Source organism: Octopus sinensis, linkage group LG1 (genome assembly GCF_006345805.1).
Source record: "Octopus sinensis linkage group LG1, ASM634580v1, whole genome shotgun sequence".
Classification (NCBI taxonomy): Eukaryota; Metazoa; Mollusca; class Cephalopoda; order Octopoda; family Octopodidae; genus Octopus; species Octopus sinensis.
Window position 1 is genome coordinate 212,195,342 of NC_042997.1, and position 15,690 is coordinate 212,211,031.

General features: G+C 38.9%; 1 protein-coding gene across 2 annotated transcripts in view; it reads right to left on the bottom strand.

Moving 5' to 3' along the window:
* LOC115211914 (phosphatidate cytidylyltransferase, photoreceptor-specific) overlaps positions 1 to 15,690 on the bottom strand; it is a 286,511-nt gene that overhangs the window by 201,011 nt on the left and 69,810 nt on the right. The gene's annotated exons all lie outside the window — the stretch shown is intronic.

Here is a 15,690-nt window from a genome sequence, read left to right on the forward strand (position 1 = left end):
CAAACAGTGCCATCTACCTGAAGGGATTTGTGGTTTGCCTGCCTTCCTACTGATTAGGACTTTGGTTTTAGCTAGGTTGACTCTAAGGCCCTTCAATTCTAATCCTTGTTTCCACACTTGAAACTTTTCCTCAAGTTCTGATAGTGACTCAGCAATTAGAGCAAGGTCATTAGCATAGAGAAGCTCCCAGGGGCATCCTGTCTTGAATTCCTCCGTTATTGCCTGGAGGACTATGATAAATAGGAGGGGACTGAGGACTGAACCTTGGTGGACCCCAACCTCTACCCTGAATTCTTCACTGTACTCGGTGCCAACCCTCACCTTACTGACAGCATCCCTGTACATGGCTTGCACGGATCTCACTAACCATTCATCTATCTCTAGTTTGCTCAATGACCATCAGATAAGGGATCGGGGGACCCTGTCAAAGGCTTTCTCCATGTCAACGAAAGCCAGGTACAGGGGCTTATCTTTGGCTAGGTGTTTCTCCTGCAGCTGTTTTACCAGAAATATGGCATCAGTGGTGCTTTTCCCTGGCACGAAACCAAACTGCATCTCATCTAAACTAACTCTTTCCCTAATTAGTTGGGCTATGACCCTTTCCGTGCCCTTCATTACCTAATCCAACAACTTGATACCTCTGTAATTATTTGTATCTAAAGCATCATCTTTACCTTTGTAGCAGTTGACTATAGTGTTGCTACACCAGTCATTGGGTATGATTCCTTCGTGTATCACCTGGTTAACTATATGGGTGACTAGGCTATAACCGACACTGCCAGATATTTTGAGCATCTCTGCAGTAATTCCTGATGGGCCTGGGGCTTTCCCTGTCTTCATACTTCTAATTGCCTTATCTACCAAGGTACTGTCAACTATATATATATATATATATATATACACACACACACATACACCTATACACACACATATATATATATATAAGTTAAAACCCTCATTAAGGGATAATTAAATCCAATAAATATACTGGTTTATTACGCATAGCAAGAAGCATTGCATAATTACAATTAATATTCAACAGCAAGGGAACTGGATAAACCAGGGTGTACTTATATTTTTAAGAAAATAAGAAAAGAGAGATAATTAAATTAATTAATAATTGTTAATTTAATTATCTCTATTTTCTTATATATATATATATATCATCATTTAACAACCATTGTCCATGCTGGCAAGCTGGAAGGTTGCACCCAACTCCATTCTGTTTTGGTATGGTTGCTAAAGCTGGATGCCCTTCCTAATGCCAACCACTCCAAGAGTGTAGTGGGTGCTTTTACGAGCCACCAGCGCAGGTGCCATTTAGGATGGACATCCAGCCGTGGAGACCATGGCAAATCAGACCGGAGTCTGGTGCAGCCTTCCAGCTGACCAGCACTTGTCAAACCGTCCAAACCATGCTAGCATGGACAACGGATGTTAAATGATGATGATGTATGTATAAACACACACACATATATATATAATATGAGAGGTATTGGTATCCAGAAGACTCCAAAGGCAAGTAAGGCTATGTAAATGCTACAGAAGGACTGCTGAAATAACAAAATATGAACTGCTATTGGAATTTACATACCAAGGACAAGAAGACACTTGACCCGTTCTACACAGCAGATTCATTGGATAATGGAACACCAACTTTAACATCCAACATATATTTTTATTCTCGTATTTCCCTTTAGACTTCCACCATTTCTCCCTTTCTTATGTAGTAAACTCTACTATTTCCTTCTGTTTCCTTCTATCTCCATCTCTGATGATGGGATATCTTCTAAATCCCTGAACCCAGCTGTAAGACTATCTTTCTCTTTATAAATGTCCTAGAAATATCACACTGCCTTGGCCTTATTATATCATTTTACTTAAAACACACACACACACACACACACATATATTTGAAAAAGTAAAAGAAAGGTAGTTCTAATCAATCTAATTTTCTAATAATATAATTTTAAAGTTTGGTTTGTAGATCTGAGTAAGTTCTTTGTTAACTTTGGTGGGGAGATTCTGTTAAAGATTCCATGTTAACTTTCTCACATTCATCAGTGGTGGTTGTCAAACAGATCTCAGGTTGTGTTGTGCTGTGTGATTCTATAATTAAAAGAGATTTGGATATTTGGGTTGGGGTTTATTAATAATAAGTGTGAGAGTGGGGGAGTATTGAAGAATAAGAGCTGAAAGAAAATAATGAATGGTAAAAACAAGATAACTGATGGAGGGTGGTGGGGTATTTAGGGAGTGTTTTATGAAGCCTTTGTGAAAGTATCCTCTTGATGGTTCCATTTGAATAGTTGACCTTTGGTGGAAAATAAAATGGTCAGATGTTTTTCAAATTCTTTTCTTATGACTGAATCAACTTCATTTTGTTTTTCACTGGTAATCCTCCCTTGTAAAATTAACTTATAAAATTAATGTATATTATATCATCAGAAAATTAAATTAATTAGAACTACCAGTGAAGTCATTCTTTTCCTTTTTCAAACATACCCAGCTGTAGGAAGGATTTCACACACACACACAAAAATATTCAAGAAAATAGATTTAGAGGCCAGGACTCATCTACAAAAACATTTAGAAAACAGAAAAAATCTGAAAGTAAAGAACATCAAGAGGAATTTCGAAAGAATCATTCCGAATCTAGAAAATTTGCATAAAACATAATAAAAGAGCATAAATGAAAAGAAATATCTCGTGAGATAATTACTAAGAAATGAGTATAAGAAGAGAGAGAGAGAGAGAGAGAGAGAGAGAGAGAGAGAGAGAGATAGAACAAGGGAGTCATTTATTCAAGAAGCTAAAAGAAAACTTTATTTACATTATTTACAATTGATGGATATTTGTCCTCATCTTGTTTGTTGTTAACACAATGTTTTGGTTGATATACCCTTCCAGCCTTCATCAGGTGTCTTGGAGAAATTTCGAACCTGGGTTCTCATTCCTAAGGTATTTTTCGATATTATTATCCTTATTATTATTATTGAGTGAGAGAGCAGTGCATGCCATCAAAGTGACACTGGGGTAAAATATACGAAGCCCAATATACCCATCATGAATACCCGTCTGATAAAGGTACACCAGGCACATGCATCACAACCATATGTGCGCGACATGGTGATCTCATATCAAGATAAACAGCACATGACCTTGCAGGTGGGGCCCAGTTAGAATTTTCTTCAGGTTGAGTAGCCCATCCCGCTCAAAAGGTCCCTGAATAAGGGTTGTTTAAGGATGTTGAAAGAACCACCCATGTTTCCAGAGGTGAATTATTCAAACCCCAAAGAATCCCTCTCAACACATGGCTATGATGCTCCCCCACTACTTCTGCTCATGATCAGAGATGCACATATCGTCAGCCACTAAGGGACATGCTCAACTGGTTAAGGTCAAACAACTGACAAGCAAATCTGTGGTATTGAGCAGAATATTTGCTGTAGCCCATCTTTTATACCAAGACAAAACAATGTACATGATAACACTTCCAATCAGTTAAGATCAGAAGCCATGAGAGCCACTGCCTGGGACTTATTATTATTATTATTATTATTATTATTATTTTTAATAATAATAATATTGGAAAATACCTTAGGAATGAGAACCCAGGTTTGAAATTTCTCCAAGACACCTGATGAAGGCTAGAGGGTATATCAACCAAAACATTGTGTTAACAACAAACAAGATGAGGACAAATATCCATCAACTGTAAATAATGTACATAATTCCTCATCTTTTCAATATAGAACTGTAAAAGAAAACTATTTCATGTGAAGAACTTTGAAAATGTTGTGTGAAAAAACTAAGACTACATAATTAATAGGAACATGATGGCACTGATTTGTTCTGCTTTTTATATTTAACCCTACAGTCTCTTATGTGGTGGTTTAATAAAGCATGTGATTAAGTATTATCTGGTAATTGATATTTGATTTAGATGTATTTCTCCATTTTCTTATCTTGTATTAGTAATTTATGGTAAATCATTTTACCTTTGCCCATATAATACAGTAAATGAATTGATTGCATCGCAATCATTAACATTTATGTATTAACTTTGTTGGGGACTTCACTAGCAGTATATTGGATATATGTTATCCCATGGAGGGTTGCATTTACAACCCCTATTTCAATTTGTATATATATATATACACAAACATATTCACACACACACATACATATGTTAGTAACTAACTAACATATGTATGTGTGTGTGTGAATATGTTTGTGTTTGTCCCCCACCAACATCACTTGACAACCGATGCTGGTGTGTTTACATCCCCATAACTTAGGAGTTCGTCAAAAGAGACCGATAGAATAAGTACTAGGCTTACAAAGAATAAGTCCTGGGTTGATTTGCTTGACTAAAAGGCAGTACTCCAGCATGGCCACAGTCAAATGACTGAAACAAGTAAAAGAGTAATCGTTCACATGCTGTCTCTGCAATCAGAGTTAATTCCACCAAGGTCAGCCTGACCTTTCATCCGTTTAAGATCAATGAAATAAGTACCAGTTGAGTACTGGGGGCAATTCAATTTACTTAGCCCCCCCCCTCCACAGAATTTCAGACCTAATGACTATAGGAGAAAGGATTATTATTACTTTAAATCTATTTTTCTGTTGAAATGTTCCCCGTCCTCTTCCCAGGCAGCTGACTCTGTCTTCCTGCCCAGGTGACACCACTCTATGCAGGGACATTTAAGTTGGTCATATCTGGCTAAAATATTCTACTAGTTTTATGGTTAAACTGGCCAGATCCAGCCTCTCACACCAACCCTACAATGTCATTCTAAAAATAAACAATCACATTATCAAACCCTCAATGCTTCTAGATGACACATGATTAATTCAAAACAGTTTTTAATAAATAAGGATTATATTTGACAGAGTAATCTGAGGGCTAAAGACATGTTTGTAGTGACGTCATATTCCAGTGTGCGCACAGGCAACGTCATTCTTCAGTGTGCGTGTGCAGAACGTCCTTCTTCAGTGTGCGTGTGCGGGGTTGGAACCTTCTGGAAAGGCATAAGGAAGTTCCCTCATGCACATGCGCTAGAGACTGAAGAAGAAATTCTATCGCGTTCCTTAATAGCGTCGTGGACTTGAGACATGGCGATAGAAGAGAAAGGACGTATTTTCATACGTGTGATCAGCATATTCTCCTGTCCCAGACACTTAGGATTTAACCTGTTCTATTAATGCTGAATTGTTGTAAGAAGCTTACAAACGTTAGAATTCAGCCTTGCTGTGTTGAACTAGGTGGATACCAGTATACCATCGTGTTTCATTGTTGAATAAGAGAATAAAGAATTGTATATATTTCTAAACTCGCGTTTCGTTCCTGACTGGTAGTTTCTAGAAACAAAAAGGAAATTGTGTTGCACCCAAGTTGCACCCCAAAAGTGTAAAGAAGCAACCAGTTCCCTTTACATGTTCATTACCGAGTGCAGTAGTTGGGGGTAGACATAATGAGGATAAGACAAGAAAGGAGCTGCAGTAAGAATGTCATAGGGAAACATTTCAGTGTGTTCACCTGATGAGAGCAGACAAAGTTTCAACATGACCTGGTGCTTCAGCAAGGATCAAATCAAATGGAAATTGTAGTTGTGACCCCCGTGCTGGTAGCATGTAAAAAGCACCATCTGATCGTGGTCAATGCCAGCTTCTCTGGCCCCTGTGCCGGTGGCATGAAAAAAAACACCCACTACACTCTCGGAGTGGTTGGCATTGGGAAGGGCATCAAGCTGTAGGAACACTGCCAGATCAGATTGGAGCCTGGGGCAGCCTCCTGGCTTCCTAGACCCCACACAAACCATCCAACCCATGCTAACATGGAAAACGGACGTTAAACGATGATGATGATGATGATGATTAAGAATGTCGAAAGAATTAGACCAAATCTCTAAGGAATCACCTTGCTTCATGTCTGCTTTGGCATTGGTTGGATGGTTTGACCGGATCCAATAACTGGACGACAATATCAAACTCTAATGTCTGATTTGTCATTATTTCTACAGCTGGATGCCCTTCCTAATGCCAACAAGTTTATAGGGTATACTGGGCACTTTTTATGCAACACTGGTATTAATGAGGTCACCATGTGACTTGCAAGACATAGAAAGGAAAAAGAGAACAAGCTCCACCCCCACCATACCCACCCTGAGTGTGTGGGGTTGCAGTAGAGGGGAGGTGGCTGTATGGCAGGTGTTTAGGTGATAAAATGTAACGGAGGAGGGAAAGACCCAGGTGTTCTGTTGTAGAAGAGATAGGTAGCTGCCCCTGCATTACACGAAGGAGGGTAGCTGTAATTGGAAGAAATCCACTGTGTCCACTTAGATTGGCTTTGTAAATCTATTTCTGAATTGTAATCAGAATGAGAATTCAATGAGAAATTAATAACATGATTAATAAAACAAAGCCCTTGGGAGATCACAAATAAATTACATTTCCAATAACTTTAATAACGAGAACGTTGTGTTAATTCAACATGATGTATTCACAATTTTGATAAACACTTGAGATGAGTAAAGTCCGAACTAAATATTACAGCAATCACCATGTCGGGGATTATAAAATTTGACCCATCAATTACAAGGCATTAGCTTTCAGATTTTAATACTTGTATAAAACCAAAGAAGTATTAAAATAAACAAATACAATGAGAATGTAGATGAAATCTGTTTAGACAAATCATTGATAGAGTATTCTTATATTAATAAGGATGGTGTAAGGAATTCGATTTTAAAATCTGAAAAACTTGTAAAAGAATTTTGAGCAATGACAGGGTACAACTTTGGAGACAGTTTCAAATTACTGAAAACAAATCGATAAATCAATGTGTGTGTGATACACACACACACACACACACACACGAATTAAAACTGTGGCCATCCATACATACAGGCATGTCCCCCGTTCCCTCTCTCAGCTGAGAGGTTCTTGTTTTGTGAGCTCACGGGTGCTGGTGCCATGTAAAAAGCTCCTGAGCTGCTGCCACATGAACACACGTGCTGGTGCCGTGTGAAAGCATCCAGTAAATTCCGTAACCTTCATTACCTGATCCAATACCTTGATACTTCTATAATTATTTGTATCTAATGCACCACCTTTACCTCTGTAGCAGTTGACTATGGTGCTGCTACACCAGTCGTTGGGTATGACTCCTTCGTGTATCACCTGGTTAACTATACGGGTGACTAGGCTATAGCCAACACTACAAGATATTTTGAGCATCTCTGCGGTGATTCCTGATGGGCTGGGGACTTTCCCTGTCTGCACACCTTTAATAGCATTATCTACCAAGGCACTGCCAATTTGGAATATACATATATATATATATATATACATACATATCAATACATACCCCCAGCTACACATATATATATAGAGAGAGAGATAGAGAGAGAGAGACAGAGAGAGAGAGAGAGAGCAAATGGCTAATATAAGTTTGGTTTGGGTGAGAAGTTGGGATATTTCCAGAGAAGAACTCAACTGGATACTGGGTTATTAAAACTGTCAAGATCCAGCTGACGGCCAAAATACTTCTGGTATAGAAAATCCATGCTTCATGATGATTATACTGTCATATAGTTTGGTGAAGGAAAGGACAAAGGAAATTCTTTAACTCTGAGATGCGTTAAAGAATTTTCTGTCTTCTTTTCATTGATATAATATATTGATAATAATAACATGACAACAAAAAGATGAATGAGACCTCGATATTATGTAAAATAGAGGAATTTATCTATAAATATAATATGTGACAATTAGTCGGTTGCCATAATAAAACTCAGAGTTTCAGATGCCAGGGCTGAAGTCTGCTCTGGCATCTTATCAGCTATTAAGACAAAAACACGTTTTTGTCTTAATAACTGATAAGATGCTGGAGCAGGCTTCAGCCTCAACATCCAAAACTCTGAGTTTTATTATAACAACCAACTAACTGTCACGTGCCGACGGCACGTAAAAAGTACCATTCAAGCGTGATCGTTACCAGCATCACCTTACTGGCACTTGGGCTGGTGGCATGTGAAAAACACCATTTGAGTGCGGCCGTTGCTAGTACCGCCTGACTGGCCCTCTTGCCGGTAGCATGTAAAAGCACACACTACATTCTCAGAGTGGTTGGCGCTAGGAAGGGCATCCAGCTGTAGAAACTCTGCCAGATCAGATTGGAGCCTGGTGCAGCCATCTGGTTCACCAGCCCTCAGTCAAACCGTCCAACTCATGCTCAAGTGGTATTTTTTATGTGCCACCTGCACAGGAGCCAGTCCAGCGGCAGACAATGAACTCACCCAAATGTTTTTCCTGTGCCAGTAAGGTGACACTGGTAACAATCACATGTGATTGGTGCTTTTTATGTACCATCTCCACAAAAATTCCTCTCCAAATTTCAAATGGAATATATAATTTTCAGAGTGTAAAGATAAAGTTTCTTAGAGTGCACAAAGAATATTCTTTTAATTTCATTTGCTGGCATTATTTTATACATTCTGAATGGAGTGTGTTGATGTTTATAATCACTGCCAAGTTTTCTACCAACAATGGAAAATTCCAAAATAATTATGTGAAAGAGAAATCTATATGTATTGCTGTGTAAAGGATTCAACTCTTGAGCATTTCTGCTGGTCATATCTGGCCCAAATATTCCACCTGTTTTATGTTGGAACCAGCTAGATCCTGTCTCTCACATCTACCCTATTAATGTCATTCGAGAGATGACAGCTAGGGATGGTGCACCTGCCATCTCCCAATCTCTCATCCTTCTCTTCTTTAACGAGCAAAGGTAGCAGTATCACCTTTATTAATTGGTTATGATTGTTTTTATAACTAGTGGAATTAATTTATTTTCCATCAGAAAGGTGCATAAAAAAAGAGGGATCATGAAGACAAAAGGTCCCTTTAATTCCACAATCAACAGCAACAACTGGAACACCAACATTAAGAGGTCAAGAAAATTGAAATCTATGGAGCACACTATACAAGATGAATGTTCAGATACTAGCAGCCACATCTACTACTATACTTTTAGAAATACTAATAAAAGGTTGAAGAGGAAAATCTAATATGATGTAAGTTTAAAGAACAGGGCTGTAAGCTTCCCAGGAAATTATACTAAATATCATTAGGTCAATTAACAGTTGAAATTTAATAAAATACGTATAGATAAAGTAATACATAGATATATGACCCCTAAGGAATGCATATGTTATTAAGTCAATTAGAGTTGAAATTAAATGAAAAGAAGCAAATGATTACAGTTCATAGGAATTAAATAAGTGGGGGTTATAACATGTTAAATAATCACAGAGAATGGAAAATTCGTTCATTAATATTGCATAAATTGAGTTAGCTAAATGGAATTATCTTTAAATGTTTTATTGAACTAATAGGAACAATGGATGAATAACTCCTTTCATTAATAAGACCTGACTTATACCTTAAGATTTCTAATGCTTCTATGGAATGAAAATTCCAACTATCCCATCCCCTTTGAATGGAAGTGTGATATGTATAATTGTCCCATTCTTGAGATTCTAGATAAATTTGGCTAATGATGTGCTATGTAATTTTCTTTTGTGCGTGTTTAAAAATAAAACTAAATGTAACAATGTATGTATACACTTTTAAAGATAGAGCTCAATATATTGTGTATATAGTCAGAGAGACAGAATTACAATAATGTATACAGTTTTAAATGGCTAATGTATCTCTACAGCGATAGAAAAGGACTTAAACCAAATAATTTATCTGATAAGGTAGACCAAAGAAATACACAGTGTTGATATAATAGATGACAGAGCGTTATCATTGAAGTGGACAATGCCAACACACTATGGTGTATTTGTTGCAATAGAAATCTATGATAAGTGGTGATCTTATGTGGCTTTTAGACAGCTGTTTAAGATAGAATATCTTCAAATGTAAGTCAAAGCAACTATGATACAGATGTAGTTTAGGTGATTATTAGTGCAGTCTTGAATTTATTCTACATAACAAGAACAATATTAACATTTAACCAATTCAGTTTGTTGTTTGAATATCTTGGTCAGAAGAGGAAGGGGTGGCAGGGGTGGGGGAACAGTGCCAATAACCTTTTTCAGGATCACCACAGGCAATGGTGTTAAACTGAGTGACAACAGAATGGTATTAAATTAGATGTTGTATGGAGTGAATCTGGCCTTTAGTGGGCATGGAAGATAACTCTGGACATATTTCAACCCAATTAAACCTTTTCTGTGGGACAGAAATAAACAGTTTTCAGCTTTTCAATACTAACATTGATTTTTCAGAGCACATCTATGTATCAGATCTTTCAATATATGTACACAGGCTAGTTGTGTACTTTATACAGAGCCTAATAATAATAATAATAATATAATAATAATAATAATTATTATTATTATTATCATAATAATAATTGTAATAATAATTACAATATCAAAACTGCCGACAAGTGGTATAATCACCACCCTGAGGCTGTAACTGAAGGAGAAAATGTAACCATTCTGTGGGACTTTCCAGTACATACAGACCGAATCATCAAGGCCAATAAACCAGATATTGTTGTGAAAGACCAAAACAATAAAGTTTGCTTATTGATCGACATGAGCATCCCCTGTGATCATAATATCTCAGCGAAAGAGTTTGACAAGCTCAGAAAATATAAAGACCTACACATTGAAAAAAAAAAAAAAATGAACGAACTATTGAGTTTGGTTTAATGGCCTACCAATGTATACTTTGAGTTTCTTTGCCCTAGGAGTCGGGCATACTCAGCAAGAAATGGAAACAAATTTGAAAGAAGAAAAAAAAGTAATAATAATAATAATAATAATAATAATAATAGTAGTTGTCTAATGTCCATGCTGCATGAGTTCAATGCTCTGACTGTATCTGATGGTTCCAAGGGACTGCAACATACTCCAATGTCTGCTTTGGCATAGATTTTTATAGCGGGATGCCTTTATAGATTTATAGCTGGATGTCAACCACTGGTATTTGTGAGGACATCATGCAGCTCACAAGACTATGAAACCTGAGGTGGAGACAGCTTTATAAAAGAAGCTGGCACATCCAATTACTAAGTTTTTAAATACTGGACTAAACTTTGAACTTTTGACCTTTATACTGTCAAAGCGAAGGATTAAACCCAATAAACCTGAAAAGAACTAAAACTACTGGCACACCCTAGACTTACATTTTAAGTCTAGGAACCACTTTTGTGAACCCCTAACAACAATCCCATGACCTGAAGTGGACACACATAAATAGACAAACCTGTTTATAAAGTTTATACACATTGAATAAATTCTAAACAATCAGGGTTAGGGTTATTAACCCTAAACAATAACATTCTAAACAATAAGAACTTCTGCAAAACACCTCTCTGCTACATCCCACCCCACAACCTAATTACCCTCCACGCAAACCCACACACCAAAGGAAGATTTTTAACTCAACAGTGACTATATAAAGCCAAGATTAACTTCAATGCATCACAGTCCAAAACTCTGATATCACTGCCAATGATATTATTGTTAAATAATAATAAATCTGTATTCTACAGAATATAGAGTTACCAATCAGATTAATGTAAAATTGTTTATATTATAACTGAACTTTGAAGTAAACGTTAAGATATGTGTGTGTGTGTGAAAGTAGTGTATATCCTACATTTGGCATCAGAGCAACTGAGGCATCACATTCTAGTCCTATGGTGTGGCTGTGTTTACAAATATATTTCCCGCCTACCAACCACATGGTTCTGGGTTCAGTCCCACTGCGTGGCATCTTGGGCAAGTGTCTTCTGCTATAGCCTCGGGCCGACCAAAGCCTTGTGAGTGGATTTGGTAGACGGAAACTGAAAGAAGCCTGTCGTATATATGTATATATATATAAGTGTGTGTGTGTCTGTGTTTGTCCCTCTAGCATTGCTTGACAACCGATGCTGGTGTGTTTACGTCCCCGTCACTTAGCAGTTCAGCAAAAGAGACAGATAGAATAAGTACTGGGCTTACAGAAGAATAAGTCCTGGGGTCGATTTGCTCGACTAAAGGCGGTGCTCCAGCATGGCCACAGTCAAATGACTGAAACAAGTAAAAGAGTAAAAGAGTATATGTGAGTGTGTGTGAAAGTAGTGTAAACCCTACGTTTGGCAGCAGAGCAACTGAGACATCACATTCTAGTCCTATGGTGTGGCTGTGTTTACAAACATATTTCCCATTCATCATACCTTGTGGAACAACAGAAAGGAAACGAAAATCAAAGATAGAACAATGGAATTTAATTTTAAAACATGCAGATAATGAATAATAAAGTCAGTGAGGCTGGAAGGTGTTTTAGAAGAGGTTTGAGAATGGCAAGAAATAAAGGAAATCTTAACAGCATATATGTGTGGGTTTAGGTATGGATGCATGATTCTGCTAACTCACTCACTCTTCATGTATGTGTGTGTGTGTATCTGTGTGTGTATGTGTGTATGTGTGTATGTATGTGTGTGTGTATATATGTATGTGTGTGTGTATATATGTATGTGTGTGTATGTATGTATGTATGTCATCATCATCATCATCATCATCGTTTAGCGTCCGTTTTCCATGCTAGCATGGGTTGGACGGTTCTACTGGGGTCTGTGAAGCCAGAAGGCTTCATCAGGCCCAGTCAAATCTGGTAGTGTTTCTACGGCTGGATGCCCTTCCTAACGCCAACCACTCCGTGAGTGTAGTGGGTGCTTTTTACGTGCCACCCGCACTGGTGTCAGACAGAGCTGGCAAACGGCCACGAACGGATGGTGCTTTTTATGTGCCACCGGCACGAGGGCCAGGCAAGGCTGGCAACGGACACGAAACGGTGCGGTGCTGGCAACGGTCGCGAAACGGAAAGTTCTCTTACATGCCACCGGCACTGGTAACACATCTGCAATTTCCATTGATCGATTTCGATTCTGATCGTCACTTGCCTCAACGGGTCTTCACAGCAGAGTTTTGACATGCCACCGGCACTGGTAGCACATCCGCAATTTCCATTGATCGATTTCGATTCTGATCCTCACTTGCCTCATCACGTCTTCACAAGTAGAGTTTTGTGTCCCAAGAAGGAAGGTATGCATACGTAGGCTGGCTCCATCCCATGTAGAAGGCCACGGGTTATGGACTCACTTGTCCTGCCGGGTCTTCTCGCGCACAGCACACTTCCAGAGGTCTCGGTCTCTAGTCATTTCCTCAGTGAGACCTAAAGTTCGAAGGTCGTGCTTCACCACCTCGTCCCAGGTTTTCCTGGGTCTGCCTCTTCCACAGGTTCCCTCAACCGCTAGGGTGTGGCACTTTTTCACACAACTATCTTCATCCATTCTCGCCACATGACCATACCAGCGCAAACGTCTCTCTTGCACACCACAACTGATGCTTCTTAGGTCCAGCTTTTCTCTCAAGGTACTTACACTCTGCCGAGTGTGAGTACTGGCATTACACATCCATCGGAGCATACTGGCTTCATTTCTAGCGAGCTTCGCATATCCTCAGCAGTCACGGCCCATGTTTCACTGCCATATAGCATGCTGTTCGTACACACGCATCATACAGTCTGCCTTTCATCTGTGCGAGAGGCCTTTTGTCACCAGCAGAGGTAAGAGCTCTCTGAACTTTGCCCAAGCTATTCTTACTCTAGCAGTTACACTTTCAGCACACCCGCCCCCGCTGCTGACTTGGTCACCTAGGTAACGGAAACTATCAACTATTTCTAGTTTTTCTCCCTGGAAAGTGACGGAAGTTGGTCTCAGAGCATTTTCAGTGTTTATTGTTCCTGAGCATCTGCCACATACAAAAACCATCTTCCTAGTTAGCCTTCCTTTGACATTGCTGCACCTCTTATGTGTCCATAGCTTACACTTGGTGCATCTTATAGAGTTTCTACCTACACCTTTTCTACAGATCAAGCAGGGCCATCTACCTGAAGGCGTTTGTGATTGGTCTACCTTCCTACTGATTATGACTTTGGTTTTAGCTAGATTGACTCTGAGGCCCTTCGATTCTAGTCCTTGTTTCCACACCTGAAACTTCTCCTCCAGTTCTGATAGCGACTCAGCAATTAGAGCAAGGTCATCAGCATAGAGGAGCTCCCAAGGGCATCCTGTCTTGAATCCCTCCGTTATTGCCTGGAGGACTATGATAAATAGGAGGGGGCTGAGTACTGAGCCTTGGTGGACCCCAACCTCTACCCTGAATTCTTCACTGTACACATTTCCAACCCTCACCCTACTAGCGGCGTCCCTGTACATGGCCCGCACAGCTCTCACTAACCATTCATCTATCCCTAGTATGTGTGTGTGTGTGTATATATGTATGTGTGTGTATGTATGTATGTGTGTGTGTGTATGCATGTATGTGTATGTATGTATGTGTGTATGTATGTATGTGTGTATGCATGTATGTGTGTATGCATGTATGTGTGTGTGCATGTATGTGTGTGTGCATGTATGTATGTGTGTGTATGTATGTATGTATGTGTGTATGCATGTATGTGTGTATGCATGTATGTGTGTATGCATGTATGAATGTGTGTATGCATGTATGTGTGTATGTATGTATGTATGCGTGTGTGTATGCATGTGTGTATGTGTGTGTATGTATGTAAGTGCGTGTATGTATGTATGTAAGTGCGTGTATGTATGTATGTGTATGCACGCATGTATGTATGTGTGTGTGTATGTGTGTTTTAAGACAGAATGTAAATATGCCATTTTTCAGCTGGGAAGATAAGAAGGTAATCAATAACTGGTAATGGAAAAAAGAGACCATCTTGAGAGAGAGAGAGAGAGAGAGAGAGAGAGCACAAGACAAACTGCTTTTATCGGTAAGAAGGTGGAGTCCATTAGAAGGAGAAGAAGGAGAAGCAGTGGCAAATGGTATTTTAGCATTGCTACCAGTATATATTCTTAGCAGTACAACAATATCAATATAGAACTTAGACATTAGTGGCTGTCTTGTTTGCTAATTGTGTTATACTTCCCTGTTGTAGAAGAAACACAGGAAAAAAGAGAGAGAGAGAGGGGGGTGCTTTATTCATGGCAGTTGAAATCTTCACAACTGCGTTCCATTGATAATTGAAAATGTGATTGATACCAGTTAAATATGAGAGTCAAAGTACAATGACAATTAAGCATTCGTTGCAATAATAAGACACAGGCCAGACTGGTTGACAGCCAAAGTCTGTAAATGTTACATGAAACAACGACACAAGGCAATATTCTAATTCAAAAAATACAGACATACATCTCACCATTGTCATTGTTTAATGTTTACTTTTCCATGTTTGCATGGATCAGGCAGAATCTGTTAAGGCAGATTTCCTATGACGGGATGCCCTTCCTGTCACCAATCCTCGCTTATGGCCAGACATGGTTTTCATGGAAGACTAGAAACAAACAACCTCACTTGTATCATAGTGATGCTCGCTTACATCATGAAATGTCTAGACAAGGTACACACACACACACACAGAGATAGCCATAAGACAGGCTTCTTTCAGCTTCTGTCAACCAGAGCCATTCCCAAGGCTTTGTTCAGCTGAGAGCCATGGTAGAAGACATTTGCCCAAGGTACCACACAGCGGGAATGAACCGGAGACTTCATGTTTGGGAAGAAAGCTCCTTCACCACACAGCCACACTTGCACAGAATAA